Raw genomic sequence first — 11,810 nt, forward strand, 5'->3', positions numbered from 1 at the left:
TTAAAACTGCAGGCACGTGGACTCTTAGAGTAATGGAAGTGTAACGTCTTAGGTGTGGCGGAAATGAAACAGTGTTTCCTTTATTTATGTCCATATTAAACTATGGATCGAATTCTAAACTTAGCGCAAGCGCCTGGGCGGCCACGCAGAATGCTTCAGCAACCTAACGCTAACTGCCTTCCATTCTGATGTCACAGGATTAGGGAAATTCCACGCAGTCTGCCAACAACGTAGACAATCCTTACGTTTCATAGCGTTCGTTTTATATTTAGACTAAATAGTGTTGGTTTCGGTTACGCTGATAGGGCTGTTGGTATTGTTCTTCACAATGGGGGGTTGGATGGGGTGATCTCAGGGTCATCCAGCAGAACCCACCCTGTGAACTGTCTACACCGAGGTTGTTACCTGACCCGCAGTCGAGTGATAGGTCTTTCAAAGACGTGACTGACAGCGAAAGACTTTCCGAGGTTCCAGCTCCACGAAAGTTCCCGCTGGCCGAGTAGAGCAAGCAGTTCGCCACCTTCGTGAGAAGTAGCTGATGTGGGAAGGCTTGCTACAAGACGAATTTTAGCGACAGCCAAGTAGCCTACGCCAATATTAGCAGAGCGGAAATACAAAGACTGAAAACGTTGGAGAAAAATCTAGAGTTAGTACTGCTATGGTTACCCTCAATGCTACTGGTTATCAGATGAAAGTAGTTAGAAGCGTACTCACTTCCCTATTCATAGATAATGTCTTGATCTGCCCACAAAAATATGTCGTGAACAAGATCACTTACACGTCAGACACATAGGGGTGTAAGTTCGATGGTTGTCATATGTACCAGTTATAGGTGTGAACGCACGTTCTCACGAACACGATACCATTTCTTCACTTCTTACTTTATCTATGTATATCTTGCGACGTCAACGGTTTTATTTGCAGTGGCAGATATTCCTCTGGACGTATTTTGGCGTAATTTTGCGTTGCAAACACTTATTAAACCGTGTTGTGTCGACTTTGCTTTTTGTCTCAGTAATCTACTATAAAAGACGGATAATTGTGCTGTTGTGGCACATTTCATAATGTTAACAGAATCTTCCGTCGGTTCTTGGTAGACTTAGAGCCGACGATAGATTCTGTTAACACGATAAGAAAGTGGGTCTATTATTGCAAGATAGTACACACCCAACTCTCCAACCGCATCCCCCATCGACATTTTGCAGGAAGGCTATGGAGCTACTTAAGAATTGTGGCTTCTGCGAAGAACTTGTGAAGAATTTAAGGCCTAGAGCACTAAGGCCACCCAGATGTATGGTCTTCCTAAGTTGCACGAAGACGGCGTCCCATTAAGACCAATTTACTCGTGTTAGTGCTATCGGCTCCCCTACATACAGGCGGCCAAAATATCTGACTAAACTATTGTCACCTATAGTCGGTCGCTGTAGACAACATATTAAAAATTCTCAAGTGTTTGGTGATATCTTAAAACAGCTAAGGGTACCCCCAAATGAAGTAATGGCTAGCTAGCCTTGACCTGACTGCCCTGTAAGGCGCTGCAGCAGTTCGCCGATCGTTTGAATGTCATATATCCCAACATAATATTTACAGTGGTGCTGGTGAAGGACGGAAAGCTACCTTTCTTCGACGTGTTGGTCGAACAGAAATCGGGCGAAGGAACCGGTCATTCAGTGTACAGGAAAGCGATGCATGGAGATCTGTATTTCAATTGTCGTACCTTTCACCATCCAGCACACAAGGCGACAATGCTGAACACCTTATTACACGGTGCCAGAGCTATTTCGGACATGAACCATATCGGTTCCATGATTAAGCATCTGAAGACGGTATTCGGAAGGAATGGGAAATCTGCCCGTTATATTAGATCAACGCTGTTGAAAAAACCAAGACGCGGCGCCTTACAAACAAGCCAAGAGTATCAACACATACCGCTGTTTCCAATCTCCAGTGGAACAACTAGCAAAGTAGGTAGAGTCCTAAGTAGACAAAGATTCAAACCAGGCTTCCGGCCACCCACAAAAATTAAAGAATTCTTGCGACACGTTAATGATAATCTCGACATGAGAGCTCAGGGAACTTATAATAATCCTTGAAATTGAGGTGAGAATTACGTGGGCCTGTCTACTTGCACCATTGTCGATCGTTCGTCGAGCACCAACTTCTTCTGAAATACATCCATTTGAATATATCAGCGGTGGTAGACCACATTATTATGTTTGAACTAACGAGAATACTGACTGACGCATCGAGCAGTTGGGACTCTGTTATCAGAGAAGCAGTTGACAAACAAAGAACACAGAAGAATACCTCTCGCGGTTCACCACCTGATGAATGGCGTTGCAAGGAACGATAGATGGGTAGCACAGCAAAATCTGTGGACGTAGAGGACGTCACATCTGTATGTACCATCATGATGTAATCCAGTCAATGCCGGTCGGAGTGGCCCTGCGGTTCTAGGCGCTACAGTCTGGAACCGAAAGACCGCTACGGTCGCAGGTTCGAATCCTGCCTCGGGAATGGATGTGTGTGATGACCTTAGGTTGGTTAGTTTTAATTAGTTCTAAGTTCTAGGCGACTGATAACGTCAGAAGTTAAGTCGCATAGTGCTCAGAGCCATTTGAACCATTTAATCAAGCCAATCTGTGGTATAAAAGAGGGAACCTTGCCAGTTCACGACAGTCAGTTTTAGTCCCTAACGAAGGTGATGAAGAATATAATCGGTGAGTTGGAACTTTTTACTAGCTTACATTTTTCGTAATTCTATTCTTACTAAAGCAGATTTAGTTTTATAATATTCTCTGTAGGTCGCATTACTAGGTAATGACGTAGTTTTTATATACGCCTTCTGCTTCTCTTCCTCTAACTTCCTAATACGTTTATTCCAAATCGTTAACCTCCTTTTGCAATATTTCTGTTTACTCGATACTAATACTTCAGTGGCTGTGTACAACTGCATTAATAATATTTCATTCCCCGTTTATATAGTTCAGTGCAGATGCCTAGTATTCCCATGTCCCCATATGAAGACCTGACCTGCAGCCCAGGGAAAATTTATCATTAATGACTTGCTCTTTCCAAGTGTGCTTGTAGGTACCACCTAACTTAAAAGCGTATGACTTGTAATAGCTATATTTATTAGTCTGTGAAACTCGTATTTACTGACACAATGTTGTTAAGTACACCATCTTCAGTCATGAACAGATATGTATGCAGGTATACGCATTACACCCTGCATGTTTAGTATTGAGACACATACACTGTAAAATAGATACTTACAGTGCACTGCTCGCAGAATATCGCGGCCTGTGAATGTGCAGTTGGCTGGGAAAAGGATGATTTTTTGTAAACATTACGTGGGACCCTTTCACAGCTTTATTTGCTAGATGGTCAACCTAAAAGATCTCCTGACACACCTCTGCTTTGGTTAGTATCTAAAAAGAATTCCTCTGAGAACTTAACAAAAGTAGTGATTTACTCTCACCTGATTGGTTTCTCATTAGTATATTTTTGATAAGGTTTTGGAGTGGTGAATTTTGGGTAAAATCTACATTTCTCTTGTTGCTGCATTGAAATTTGCTTCTTTTACCAAGATACAGTGGAGTTTACACAATGTCACTACACTAACATGGTGTGCAGGTGCAACTGCGGCACAATCCTGAGTCACTTTATTAAGTGCGAAACTAAGGTACGTTATGGTCAACAACTATGAAGAAGCATATCATCGACACAAAAATAAACGTGTAATGTATTCACTTGTGGTGTTCCAAAACACACTTTAATTTCGTTTCATAGAAACAGTCACTGAATAACAAAGTAGATGGCGAAGTCTCGTGCATTAGTTATACGACAAAATACTCTCTACGTCTATATTACTTGCTAAGATCATATTTCCTTCTGGGTTTATCACTAGCAAGTGTGATTACGAATGAGTGTATTACATAAAATCAATTTTTTCCAGCTCAGTGACAGATAGACACCTTGTAACCTCCAAACAGAATAAAAATTATAATAATCACTTTCCTAATCAAAAAATGAAACTCATATATAACCATTGATTAATTAACTTACTGAGAATCTGAGCTGGAAAATTTTGGACGCCACACTACTCCTACTGCAGTCAACACTGCTCTTTGGTCTGAGATTCTCTTATAGCTTACATATCGCAGGCAGTGCGTGAGCAATCCAACGAAACTACATCTGCTCGAGTGCGCTAGCAAAAAATTCCTTAGTCATGGGCATCTTACAAAACCCTCCATTTGGGGGGGGGGGGCGGGGGGGGGGGCGGGGGGGGGGTGACAAAAATTTGGCAGCGATGGTGAGTCAATTGGGCTTGCCATGTGCAACAAATCTTTCTATAATCTATTTAATTTACTAAGTTTACAGTTACAGAGTATATACATAAACATATATATTTATTTATTTATATTTATAACAATACTAACAAATCTGATAATCTATTGGTTATGAACTGTAGATTAAAACTGAAGAAACTGCTAAAAGGTGGGAATTTAAGGAGATGGGACCTGGATAAACTGATTAAACCAGAGGTTGTACAGAGATTCAGGAAGAGCATAAGGGAACAATTGACAGCAATGGGGGAAAGAAGTACAGTAGAAGAAGAATGAGTGGGTTTGAGGGATGACGTAGTGAAGGCAGCAGAGGATCAAGTAGGTAAATGGATGAGGTCTAGTAGAACTCCTTGGGTAAGAGAAGAAATATTGAATTCAATTGATGAAAGGAGAAAATATAAATATGCAGTAAATGAAGCAGGCAAAAAGGAATACAAATGTCTCGAAAATGAGATCGACAGGAAGTGCAAAATGACTAAGCATGGATGGCTAGAGGACAAATGTAGGGATGCAGAGGTTTATCTCACTAGGGGTAAGATGGATAAAGCCTACAGGAAAATTAAACAGACCTTTGGCGAAAAGAGAACCACATGTGCGAATTTCAAGAGCTTATATGGAAACTCAGTTCTAACCAAAAAAGGGAAAGCAGAAAGGTGGAAGGAGTATATAGAGGGTCCTTACAAAGGCGATGTACTTGAGGGCAATATTATGAAAATGGAAGAGAATGTAGATGAAGATGGAATGGGAGAAGCGATACTGTGTGAAGAGTTTGACAGAGCAATGGAAGACCTGAAACGAAACAAGGCCCCGGGAGTAGACAACATTCCTTTAGAACTACTGACGGCCTTGGGAGAGCCAGTCCTGACAAAACTCTACCATCTGGTGAGCAAGATGTATGAGATAGGCGAAATACCCTCAGACTTCAAGAAGAATATAATAATTCCAATCCCAAAGAAAGCAGATGTTGACAGATGTGAAAATTACCGAACTATCAATTTAATAAGTCACAGCTGCAAAATAACACGAATTCTTTACAGACAAATGGAAAAACTGGTAGAAGCTGACCTCGGGGAAGATCAGTTTGGATTCCGTAGAAATGTTGGAACACGTGACGCATTACTGACCTTACGAATTATCTTAGAAGAAAGATTAAGGAAAAGCAAACCTACGTTTCTAGCAATTGTAGACTTAGAGAATGAATTTGACAATGTTTCCTGGTATACCCTCTTTCAAAATCTTAATGTGGCAAGGGTAAAATACAGGGAGCGAAAGGCTACTTACTGTTTGTACAGAAACCAGATGGTAGTTATAAGAGTCGAGGGGCACGATAAGGGAGCAGTGGTTTGGAAGGGAGTGAGACAGGGTTGTAGCCTCTGCCCGATTTTATTCAATCTGTATATTGAGCTAGCAGTAAGGGAAACAAAAGAAAATTTCGAAGTATTTATTAAAATCCATGGAGAAGAAATAAAACCTTTGAGGTTCGCCGATGACATTGTAATTCTGCCAGAGACAGAAAAGGACTTGGAAGAGCAGTTGAACGGAATGGACAGTGTCTTGAAAGGAGGATATAAGATGAACATCAACAAAAGCAAAACGAGGATAATGGAATGTAGTCGAATTTGGTCGGGTGATGCTGAGGGATTTAGATTAGGAAATGAGACACTTAAAGTAGTAAAGGGGTTTTGCTATTTGGGGGGCAAAATAACTCATGATGGTCGAAGTAGAGAAGTTATGAAATGTAGACTTGCAATGGCAAGGAAAGCGTTTCTGAAGAAGAGAAATTGGTTAACATCGAGTATAGATTTAAGTGTCAGGAAGTCGCATCTGAAAGTATTCGTATGGAGTGTAGCCATGTATGGAAGTGAAACATGAACGATCAATAGTCTGGACAGGAAGAGAATCGAAACTTTCGAAAAGTGGTGCTACAGAAGAATGCTGGAGATTAGATGGGTAGATAAGATAACTAATGAGGAACTATTGAACAGAACTGGGGAGAAGAGGAATTTGTGGCACAAATTGACGAGAAGAAGGGACTGGTTGGTAGGACATGTTCTGAGGCATCAAGAGATCACAAATTTAGCATTGGAGGGCAGCGTGGAGGGTAAAAATTGTAGAGGGAGACCAAGACATGAATACACTACGCAGATTCAGAAGGATGTATGTTGCAGTAGGTACTGGGAGATGAAGAAACTTGCAAAGGATAGGGTAGCATGGAGAGCTGCATCAAACCAGTCTCAGGACTGAAGACCACAACAACAACAACTGACTAATAATATAAGTAAAAAATGACAAAGTTTATACACAATGAGAACAAAATATATTAACAAATGACAAAGTGAACACGCAGTGTAAGTCTTCAACATTTTTACATGAACTGATCACATTAAGAGATGAAATAAAGTGCACACACACTGTAAAAGTCTTTAGTATATTTAGGAGAACTGATCATATTAACAGATGACATGAAGTGGACACGCACTATAAAAGTCTTTAGCATTTTTTTACAAAAACTGAATACATTAAGAAATAAAATAAAATGCGTACGCACTGTATAAGTCTCTAACATTTTACAATAACTAGGAAAGGAATGGGAAGGATGGCATCATGGTTGTAGCACAGTGGGTTGCACGTAGCTGCACTGACAGTCTACATATTTCTACAGAAGCACAACACCAAGTGAGACAATCTGAAGTTCTCTTCCCTGAAGTATTTATCAGTGTAGCCAAGACACTGAAATGTTGTATTAATTTTGTATGTTATCATTTTAGTAGTACATTAGGTACATGAAACAGTAGGACCATAATGACATCTCCTTCGGTCGAAGTGGTGGACAGCTTGATGTCAACACCACATTCTGGTAGAATTCATACTCTTATATCAACGTGGAATTAGTGCAAAAACCAAATATAGTTCTCCATGATAATGAGGAAGGACATGACATACGGATATTGCAGTAATTGGTGGTAATTAGGTCAGAAGGTGAAAGACATTAAGTCTTATGCTAGTCATCATACAGAATTACACTAGTGTATCAACCGATTTGAATGATTATTGGCACTCATTGGCTAGTTACTAAACAATTATCTGGTATGTATGGAGTTTTACAGAAAATTATTCATAAGTCTTCTAATTACAGTAATTATTGGCATAGCATTAATGCATAAGTCATCTCATTACAGTATTCATTAGCATTCATTGGTCAGTTACTAAATATTTGTGTAGTATGTATGAGGTATCGCAGGACATTATTCATAAGTCATCTAATTACAGTAATTAATGGTATTCATTTATAGAGTATAACAAGATATTATTAAGAACTAATGACATTGCAGTAATTATTGGCTCTCATTGGCCAGTTACAAAGCGTTTATGTAGTAAGTATGGAGTATTACAGTACATTATTCATAACTCATCTCACTCCAGTGATTACTGGCACTCATTGGCCAGTTGCAAAGTATTTATATAGTTTTACGAAACATTGTTCACTATTATTCACAAGTCATCATTCAAAACAGGAGTAATTGAGTGTTGCATCAAGCTGCTGTTGTTTATATATGATATCATGTAAGTGGCGTAAGACTTCATATTAACAGAATCTTCTGTTGGATCTTGGTAGAACAACATTATAATAAATGAAAAGCACCAGTTTGCTTTTGTTTTAAAATGTAAGACATTGGAACTAGTATTCAAGGTGTTTAGTCAATAAAAAATAGACATAATGGAATCAATACACCAGAGAAATTTGCATTAGATTTAGGACTAAAAATATATTTTAAACTGGGAGCATTATTTAGTTATATACTGGTAATAGCTGGGACTGGTAAATTTTTTTTTGTCCTACCAATGCATTGTGTTGGGATCGATAATTAATTGCTGGGACATGAAAGTATTTGCTTTTCATTTATTGTTGGAAATAAGATTAATAAAGTCATTCGTCATGAGTTAGCTGTAGCAAGGTTATGAAACAAGTAGAGTATATGTGATCACATTCATAAATGATAGACCCAACTGGGTAAAAATGCAAGTACTAAAACAGGTTTAACAAGCAACTGCTTATAGCATATTAATATCATGAAAAGCTTCTCCTGGAAAAATTACAAAATGGATTATTGACCTGAAAGAAAAAATGTATATTATGCTGAAAAGTAGTAAACTTCGAATTAACAGGTAATGTATGTACCCTAGCTGTCTTTCCCAAAATATTCAGTCATTATTCTATGCAATATAAGACATACTGTCAAAAAGAACTGCAACAAATACTTAAATAACTACATAGCATCTCTTAACTAAAAGTAAATATATAAACTTCATCATTATCATCATCTGCAAATTACTATGTCTTTATTCATACTACTATATTCTTCATATAACTATTCATCATCATTTATTATCATGGGCAAAAAATAGACACTTCATTATTCATTATTAATATTTATTACCGTTCTCCTCATACAACTATTCAATATCATTCATTGCTTCATATATTATAGAGTTTCTTACTTCTAGCAAAATTCATCACTAAAATTAACATATGTAGTTCTGTCTGAGAGCCTGCATTAATCGCCTCGTATTCTGAAAGTCAAATAATTAGTTAAGACTGCTATTATAAAGTGTGTATGGTATATTCTTGTTAATGCTTGTTACTTCTGATCCATTTACTCTTCATGACAAAGTATTGCATTTTCTTTCGTTGATTCCAACTGCGAATTTTCCATTTCATAGTAAACCACTGTGGTTTGTTTAATTTATTTCTTTTACACGTTATTGCTTTCGGAAAATGATGAATATGGATTAATATCTTGAATTTAAATCATATACCCATCAAATTAAAACTTGTTCCTAGTGACTTGACTAATCATACAGCATTACATGACAGAAAACTTATTATGTCCACAACATAGACAGTTTTAAAGTGCAAAAATGCACACATAATATCATAATGTAGTAGCAAAAATGTAGAATACTGAAAATATTGAGATTTCACAAGGTAAAATGTCAAAGTCAAATGGTGTTTGTTACATCTTAAAGATTTCATAGCTCATACAGACGAAATTCTACTTTTGATAGGCTAACAATCATAACTACACAAAAAAAAATGGAAAATGTGATGGTCTGATATATAACGACAAGAAAAGTGACCTGCTAACCTTACCTTGCCGGGCACTTGCCAAAAAAAAATATATTCATTATGAGTAAGTATTCACACAACAATCTGGAAGTGGCAAAACCGTATGATAAATAGTAAAGCATGTTCATTCAATAAAGGGTTTAATATTGGAAATATGGTGATTGCCCTTGCTTTTTCTGGTTGTCAGAGTTTCGACAAGTACTACTTTGGGGTGAGGGATGCTGCCATTCCTATATGGACGTGCGTATAGTATTTCAAATTTACTTCATCTACTCTCTCCTCTGTTGGATAAATAATGCGTGCGTACTAATATCTTCTGGGCTATGTGAAAGTCACGGCTTGTACAAACCTGTTTTTGCTGTCTTCTCCGCCGTTCTGCAGCACGTGTGATGTTTCTGAGCGCAATGTCAATTACTTCAGGGTGGCGTAGTCGACAAGATGTTGGAAAAGATACTAATTCTTTAATTTTGTTATGTGGTAGAATGTTTTTCAATATAACAGTCGGAGAAAGCATAGTAGATTCATTTGGTATGGTGTTAATTACATCCTGGTATGAGAGTATCTCAATGTATATTTTTTTATGGCAGTATAATCTACATAGTTTACCAATTTCCTTCATCGGTCGTTCAGAAGGCTTCGAAGAAGCATGAAACTGGGATATATAGATCAGAGAAATGTTTCTAGCTCGTAACATACGTTTCCATCTCGCAGATCGATATTGCGGTCCATTGTAGTAAATTACTTTCAGTACATGCCCTACATGAAATAAAAAATGTTTTACAAATACATTCGAAATAGATTTAGCAGTAGCTTTTCGTAAAGGAGTGAAGATAACAAATTTCGAAGTGAGTTCAACAGCGACAAAGATGTAGCAAAAACCTCTATTAGATCCGGAAATCGGTCCAAAAATGTCTACAGCGGCCATATGTCTCAATTTAACTGGTACAGTGGGATGTAACGGAGGAATATGTGAGGTCGTGTCTGATATAGCTTTCTGGCAGGTTTTACATGACGCTAAAACTCGTCGAATACGTTTCTCCATGTTTGCAAATTAACAGTTCTGTCTCAGTATAAGAAAACATTTTCTGGCTCCATAATGTGCGTAACTTAAATGAGTATACCAAATCAATTTGTTTACAAGTTCGTCGGGAATACCTAATAACCAGTTGTTGCTGTCAGGGTGAGAGCGGCGAAACAGAATGTTCTTGCGTACGGTATAATGGTTTCTAATGGTTACGTTATTCCTATCTTCCCGAAGGCATTTAATTTCTTTCCATACGTTGTCTTTGCTCTGCTCTTGTGCCATGTCTCGTAATGACGACGAAATGAAATTTTCAAATGCAACTTGATGAATATACATGACGATAGAATTTACTTGGCAGAAGTTGGTAGTGATGTCGCGCTGATTGTTGCAGAGAGATAGGGGTAGTACGTCTGTTACAATATTTTGTGTACCGGAAATGTAAACAATTGTAAAATTAAATTCCTGTAAATAAAGTTTCCATCTGCTTAATCTTTCATGTGTAAATTTAGCAGAAATCAAAAAATTTAAAGCTCTATGATGTGTGTAAACGGTAGTATGTCTTCCATAAAAAAAAATGCCTAAATGTGGCAAATGCCCATACAAGACATAATGTTTCAAGCTCTGTAACAGAATAATTGCGTTCAGCAGCTGACAGAATGCGACTTCCAATGACGATGTTTTTAATTACTGAAGTCCATCATCTTCAAATTCCTGAAAAATGTGTACGCCTAAAGCGGTGTTAGAACTGTCGGTGGCAATGGAAAAATTTCTGGTAGGATCTGGGTGTGATAAAAGTGATGAGTTCAACAAAGCTTGTTTCTGATTGACAAATTCAGATTGTGCTTGGTTATACCAGGACCAAATAGTGTTTTACCCGTCAAGTGGCATGATCTAGGGGTTTCTAAACCAGCGTAATTAATAAATTTACGAAAAGAGATCATTTATCCCAAAAAGCTGCGTAGTTGTTTCTTTGTCGTTAGAAGAGTAATGTCACGTAAAGCTTGAAGTTTTTCCGGGTAAGGCGCAATGCTTTCTGCTGCAATTACATATCCAAGAAATGTTATGGAAGTTTTGCCAAAGTGCGATTTGCTAAGATTAACTGTGAGTCCTTGTGCATGAAAAGTTTGCAACTGTTGTTCCAGACTCAAATTGTGTTCAGACCAGTTAGCTTCTGCGATAAGGATGTCGTCTTCATATCTTGTGATTCCCTAAGTTCTGTCGGAAGTATAGTCAGTAAACCGCGAATAAATGCTGCTGAAGAAATTGTTAAACCGAACGGTGATTTGCAAAACTGGTAACAGTCATCTAA

Source organism: Schistocerca piceifrons, chromosome 4 (assembly GCF_021461385.2).
Source record: "Schistocerca piceifrons isolate TAMUIC-IGC-003096 chromosome 4, iqSchPice1.1, whole genome shotgun sequence".
In the NCBI taxonomy this organism is placed as follows: Eukaryota; Metazoa; Arthropoda; class Insecta; order Orthoptera; family Acrididae; genus Schistocerca; species Schistocerca piceifrons.